This window comes from Morus notabilis, unplaced genomic scaffold, assembly GCF_000414095.1.
Source record: "Morus notabilis unplaced genomic scaffold, ASM41409v2 Scaffold290, whole genome shotgun sequence".
Lineage (NCBI taxonomy): Eukaryota > Viridiplantae > Streptophyta > Magnoliopsida > Rosales > Moraceae > Morus > Morus notabilis.
The window spans coordinates 38650-46115 of NW_010358749.1; the positions used below are offsets into that span (position 1 = coordinate 38650).

Here is a 7466-nt window from a genome sequence, read left to right on the forward strand (position 1 = left end):
TTTTAGACTGAACAAATTCTAAATTTTAATTTTCTGTATTCTATCCCGAGAATGACGTTTCTGACAGTGTCAACTCCCGAGCTCATATTGTATCCATCTACTATAGGTATTTATCTTGTGACTTTAACCTAACTGTTTGGCAATTAAGGATTTTTTTCTTCTTTTAAAATGTCAGTGCGTTTTTTTTTATATGCCGCTAACATCGTGCTGTGCTTAGAGATTCTTGAAATTAAGATTCTCAAACTATACTTGTACTGAAAATTATTCTGCCTTAAAATACGGCGAGAATTTATCGATCGAATTTACTTGATCGAAACATGAACTTAACATGAAATTTGCTATAGAATTTAGGAATACATATATTAATTCCATAAATCCTCCATTCACAATATAACATAATATTTTCTAAGAAAATCCTTGGCTTAAAAATACATGAATTGTATTATTTAAGGTCTGAAATTTTCTTAGTCATTACATGTTTTTCCTGGACAGGCGCTGCAGCGCCCAAAACTGACGCTGCAGCACCTATGGCTGCCTTGACAGCACCAAATGGTGTTGTCAAACTCGCTGCAGCGCATTAAACATGCGATGCAGCGCTTCCTTGCCATTTTCTTTGTGTTTTAAGACATATTACAATCTCTCTAACATAATTTGAACAACATGTTACTAAGTTCAATCAAGCAAGATATGTGCCAACAATCCCAAGATTTACTAAATGTTTTGTTCAAAAGATGCAACAAATAAGTTGTTAAAAAATAAAAATAAAAATAAAGAAATTCTACCGCTAATACATTGTAACAACTAACCCATCCACTAAACACCATTTGTGCTAGTCTCGATTGGCAAGAAATAAAGATTACAAAGAATGCAAAATTGATATACCTGATACAGATTTGACGGTTCAAAACCTATTGATACGGAAGAAAAGAAAAAAAGTTTGACCTCCTAGCCGAAGGAAGACCATAGTTTGGAGGGTAGCCGTTAAACTTAGCAGATCGAATGGCTTCAATGAGTGCCTCCTCGGCCACAGGAGTAGTCCGAAAGGACGAAATCGAAGAAGGGTCGCCGAGGGCGAGATGAACCGTTGGCCTTTGATCCTCCTCAGGCAGATTTTGTTTAAGTACATAAACAACATCTCTTATATTGATGGTTTTTGAAGCTTGTGCAATCTTTTTCTGCTCTTGGTTTTCAGCTAAACCCCATTTCTAATGATTTTGTTTAAGAAAAATTAGTTATAATGAATGCTTTTTTTTAATAGTATAATGAATGCTTTTGAACTAAGAATCACAACCTATATTCATTATTTTATTTTCCTAATATTATAATAATCAGCCCTGTTCTTTATAACTTTATTATAAAAAGTATACAATCTATTTTTATGTACTTCAATTTTTGACACTTTTTATTTTAAATTTTTTCTATTCAAATTTTGACTATATTTTTATTTTTATTCAAAAAAATATGCTGACTTAAATTTATTATCTTATTATCCTAATGTTACTATTAACTATCTTTATTGTGATTAACATTATTCTAATAAGTGTACAATTTATCTTTTTTAAATTGAAAACACGAAATTGATAACGTAGGTGTATATTATAAGTAATTTTTTAAAAATTCATTCTGATTCTTGTTTAAGTAATCTAATAATGAGAGTTTGAGTGATTCCAATTATGAATTTTTTAATGTAAATAAGTAATTTAGTCTGACTTTGATTCCTCTCATCGCCCATTTCAAATCTCTGTACTCTGTGTTAGTCAGCATTTCCGCAGGCATTAAACACGCAATAAATTCAAAAGCTCTCCCGAGCCCAATCTCGCCTAAGCCTAAGTTTGCCAAAGCTCAAGCTCTCCCGAGCCCAAGCTCGCCAGAGCCCAAATTTGCCGGAACCGAAACTCGCCGAAGCCCAAGCTCTCCCAAGCCCAAGTTCACCGGAGCCCAAGTTTGCCGGAGCCCAAATTCGCCGGAGCCCAACCTCTCCTGAGCCCAAGCTCATCAGAGCCCAAGTTTGCCAGAGCCTAAATTCGTTGGAGCCCAAGCTTCCTGAGCCCAGGCTCGCCTGAGCCCAAGCTTGCCGGAGGCCAAACTCTCCCGAGCCTAAGTTCGTCAGAGCTCAGGCTCGTCAGAGCCCAAGTTCTCCTGCGCCGAAAGTTCAAAGGTCGCGTGATGTCATCAAGTGAAGTAACCGACGCTAATTGAAGATATTGAATTATTGAAAATTAATTCTCATTGATTATTTATCAATTTTAACTCACAAAAAGGTGAAGAACCTCATTGTAATTAAGAGATAATAAACTCTCGAATTAATGGGAGAATTAAACTCCCTTAATCCTAATGTATTATAAATTCCCTCAATTTAAGAGGAAATGTTAGACACTCATTTCTGAATATAATTGCATTATGATTGTCTTCATTTTGTTTTTGTTATTCCTTCAGAGGTTCTTTTTGTTCTTCGAGTGTTCTTTCAATTTCTTTAGATAATTTGCTTATTCAATCCAAATTATTAGTCTAAGGACATTGGATAAGTGTTGGATAAAATTTTGCTCCAATACTCTCTGAGTTATGTTCATTCTGATTAAACACGCTATATATGTAGTTAATTAATCCTCTTAATGTAATGGAGATCCACCTATAAAGAAGCAGCATTAACTTGACCAACTCTTAATCAATGGCGCATAAGCTCATTCGGTTGTTGTCAATGCACCCATCAAATTCTACAATCGGGGCACCCTCTTTAGGCTTCTCCTTAAAAACATGTTGCTACAAATAAGTATAATATGCCTCCAATAAATAAGAAAAGTTGACAAAATTCTCTTCGGGTTTTGGAAATTGTTAATCCCTTTAAAATTCTTATGCTCTGATACCTTTTGTATGATTTGTCGTAATTCGTAAATTTAGACAACATGTCAACTTTATCTTGACAAATGATTCTTCTCGACTATTACCAGCTTTATTTACCAAAGGAATTTTTTATTGAATCTCGCATTAGGAGCGCAATTTTAAGGGATTGACAATTTGAGATTTATTTTCCAAACGGCCATCATTTCAACGAAATGTATACCGTGAAAAATATAATATTATTGTTATTTAATGTAATATAGACATTATTTAACATAATAATACAGTTATCTAACATAACACGGATACAAAAAATTGAGACGTAACACCAAGAAATTTAATTATATGATATTATTTGCTACAGTTTAATTTATTTATGTGACATAACAAGGATTTTAGAAAGATATAATAATAATAAAAGATAATTAAATATCTTAGGTCTTATTTATTTCACCGATTCAAGTTTAGAATTCGAGTTTTGCTACAGTAAAAAGCTCTCAGAAACAGTCACATTTAACTTTTTTGCTACAGTAAAAAGCTCTCACATAAAATCACATCGCAACTTAAATTAAAAACTCAAATCAGCAAACTAAGTGAGCCATTAGTGTCTTACATTTTCAACATCGGTGTTAACATTGAATAAGGATCATGTTACGTTTTTCATTTCTATATGTTACGTCGGAGGGACAGTGTGATGCCCAAAAATTCTCACACACGAGTTGGCCAATGCATTGCATCCATTTATGACATAATATACATGATTTATAAGTTTGGCATGCTATTGAGATGCATTGTTATGTTATTAGTGTATATTAAGTAGTTGTTGAGCATAATGTTTTAATGAAATGACATGCTTGCTCGAAGGTGGATCCGGTAGGTGGAATAGTAGAAAATAGATTTATAATAGTGGTTTTTATGAATTACAAAGAGTTTAATTGGTAACGAAGTTTTTTTTTTTTTTTTAAAGGTTAAGTATGGATTTTGTTCATTAGTTGGATCCACATGTGGTACGAAATTCCTTACAAAAAGAACATAAGAGTATGAAACCAATTACAAGAGGTTGATATGGAATTTCACATGAACTATTGAACTAGAACACACTAAAAAACCCTATTTTGCTCAAAATTTGGTGCTCGGGTTTTTGAGTCTTGATTGAGGCTTTTGTTAGCTTGTAAGTGACTTAGGAAAATTTATTATCTCATGCTTGAATATGTTAGGAAGCATTTTACAAATATTGGTTAAGTTTCAATGATGAACGGACATGAACAAAAGTGGATCATTTTAGTCATACCAAGTTTTTTTTTGTATATGAGCAAGTACACCTAAGTTAGTATGTCAATTGAATGGTTATGACCTACTATGTAAATGGGATTTAGTGTGAGTGTGTAACACCCTATTAAGAAGGTGACTAAGCAGAAATAAGGGACACATGACCAACCAAGGTGATATTCCTTTATGATGACTAAGCTGCCTCTTTGATTGCTTAAGGGATATAAGCTACTAGATCATTCTACACTACACTTACTCATCTTGCCCGACCTCTCTTTGACAGAAACCCCCTTCCCAAGCTGTTAACTTAAGAAAATAAGAATTTTCTTGGTGGTTTGTCAAGTTTTGGATGCCAATTTCAAGAAAAACCTAACCTACTCAAGGTAAGGGCCTGTTTTGGTTTGTAAGATGTTTGGTGTTGGTTCAGTGGGTTTCGTTTGAATTTTACTGAGATATTTACACCACATAATCTTTGATATGTCAGGAACAACCACATAAAAGGATTTAATCAAACTCAATTGGGAGGTGGTGGTTTCAAGTTTGTTTTGGTGGCAGCCCTGAAATAGGTTGGTTCTACAAGTGGCTTGGATTTATGTTTATTTCCCTAGGCTAGAGAGCTCCGTTTGAGCTGAAATTTTGAGAGAATACTATCCTAGATGTTATCAAATAGACTCTAAAATATCTCATTAAAATACTGTGTAATTTGGGTGTTATAACCTTTTTACCGAACATGGTTTAGTAAATGGAATGATATTGTGATTATGAGCATATTTTATTTTATCTTGGGATATTACATTCAAAACAGGTGACTTTTGGCTTTGGGGAGTGTTAGAAATAAGGGGTAATGCTGTCAAAATTTTTAGAAAATTTTTGGGATCAAGAAGGATCCAAATTTAGGGCTAAACCCACCCCATAGCCGATACCATGACCACTGGATATGCCAAGCACGCCCTGGCTTGCGTGTAGGCAAGCATGTCTACAGCCCATGCTACGTGCAGGTGACCCTGCTGCATGCCTAGCATGCCCAGGCATGGGCTGCAACCTGCGTGTTATCCCAGACTTAAAAACTGTTCCTATCATTTAGCACTATTCCGGCCTTGTGCTTTATCTTAGATTCATGAACATTTACAAGACTAAACCATGGTCTTGTTAGGAACGGCACCATTCCTTATGTTCACTTAGGTGAAGATTCAAATTATATATCTAGCTACTATGAGACTCGAACTCCATTAAGAGTATAAACTCAACCTCAACCACGTAGCTATTTTTGCACCGACATCTTAGAAGGGACTAATTAAAATTCGGCGCTAACTCGGTCACATAACAATAATTTGTTTTTACCCATTTAACTATGGAATAGCGGTACAACTATTACATAGTTGGGTTACCATCATCGGTGACTCTTTCAAAGAAAGGTTTTAGTCCCATTCCACTAGATGTTTCTTTGACTAAGTCTCTTGAAAGATCTTTCGTCAAAGGATCTGCTAGGGTATTGTTTGTCCTAACATAAACAATATTAATAACACCATCGGTTATTAATTATTTCACATATTCATGTCTCAAGCTAATATGTCTAGATTTTCCATTATAAACTTTGTTATAAGCTCTAGACAAAGTAGCTTCACTATCGCAGTACAAAGAAATAGATGGCATCGGTTGTGGCCACAACTCAATATCAAACAATAGATTTCTCAGCCATTCCGCTTCTTTGCCTGCAGCGGCAAGTGCTATAAACTCACTCTCCATCGTAGAGTGAATTATGCACGTTTGTTTCTTAGAAGCCCAAGAGACGGCTCCTTATGCAATTGTGAAAATCCAACCGGATGTGGATTTATTATCACTTGCACTTGTTATCCAACTTGCATCCGAGTACCCTTCAAGTACGGTCGGATAGTCATTATATGACAAACTCAAATTAATGGTTCTTTTAAGATAACCAAGTACTCTTCCAATTATATTCCAATGTTCAATACCCGGGTTACTCGTGAACCTAGACATTTTGCAAACCGCAAATGCTATGTCAGGTCTTGTACAATGCATAGCATACATTAAGCTACCAATCGCACTAGCATATTCAAGCTATGCCACCGCTCGGCTTGCATTCTCTAGTAATTTAATACTAGAATCATATGGGGTATTTGCTTCTTTAAACTTCAAATGATTGAATTTAAGAAGCACCTTCTCAATATAATGAGATTAACACAACGAGTAAACCCCACTATGCTTCCTCACTCTTACACCTAAGATAGTATCTACCTCACCAAGATCTTTCATCTTAAATTATGAAGTTAGATATCTCTTGGTATCATTTACCCTTTGCATGTTTGTTCCAAAGATAAGCAAGTCATCAATATATAAGCATATAATCACACCAAAACTATTTGTAAATTTAGAGTATATGCATTTATCCGCATTATTATGCTTAAAACCATAAGATAAAATGACATTATCAAATTTCTCATGCCATTATTTTGGTGCTTGCTTTAAACCATAAAGTGACTTGACTAACTTGCAAACCTTCTTTTCATTTCCAAGTAGTACAAACCCTTCGGGTTGTTTCATATAGATTTCCTCATCAAGATCACCATTTAGAAAAGCCGTCTCAACATCCATTTGATCCATATGCAAATTGTATATTGATGCAATTGCAAATAGCACTCTTATGGATGTCAATCTAGCTACCGGAGCATATGTATCGAAATAGTCTATACCGCGCTTTTGTTTAAAACCCTTAGCTACCAATCTAGCTTTGAATGTTTGTATAGACCCATCGGTATTGTACTTTCTTCTAAACACCCATTTGTTGCTTATTGGTTTTAATCCCGGAGGAAGATCAACCAAGATCCAAGTTTGATTCGAGATAATCGAATCCATTTCATCATTCACGGCCTCTCTCCAAAAAGAGGCATCCCTTGAAGACATAGCTTCATTAAATGTCTTTGGATCTTTTTCTATATTAAGCAACAATGGTATTTTATTAAGTACACCATTTTTATCTCCTTCAACCAAAAAAGTTAAAGTTTGAGATGAAATAAAATCCGGTGCTAAGTCCTTTTCTTTTCTTTCACGTTGACTTCTTCTCGGTTCGAAAGATGTCATAGACTCTTTCCTTTTATTAGTGGAGGTACCGGGAATGTCAACATATGGTCGATTAACATTAGATTCTAATTCAATGGAAGAATCAAGGCTAAACTTGTTCTCAACAAATTCAACGTCTCTTGATTCCACAATAACATTAGAATCTAGATTTAATAATCTATAAGCTTTGGAATTTTCAGCATATCCTACGAAAACACTTTTAATTCCTCTAGCTCCTAACTTTGATGATTTAGGGTCAATCATTCTATAAAAAGCTAGAC

The 7466-nt window shown here is 34.7% G+C and overlaps 1 long non-coding RNA gene and 1 pseudogene across 1 annotated transcript in view; one reads left to right on the forward strand and one right to left on the reverse strand.

Annotated features, from left to right (window-relative positions):
* The window catches only part of LOC21393605, a 15991-nt pseudogene extending 14227 nt beyond the window's left edge, over positions 1–1764 (reverse strand).
* A 2621-nt stretch (positions 1765–4385) lies between these two features.
* The window catches only part of LOC112090634, a 6970-nt gene continuing 3889 nt past the window's right edge, over positions 4386–7466 (forward strand). Inside the window, exons 1-2 of the long non-coding RNA XR_002901740.1 lie at positions 4386–4490; positions 4592–4673. This is a non-coding gene — a long non-coding RNA (uncharacterized LOC112090634). The remainder of the gene's footprint in view (positions 4491–4591; positions 4674–7466) is intronic.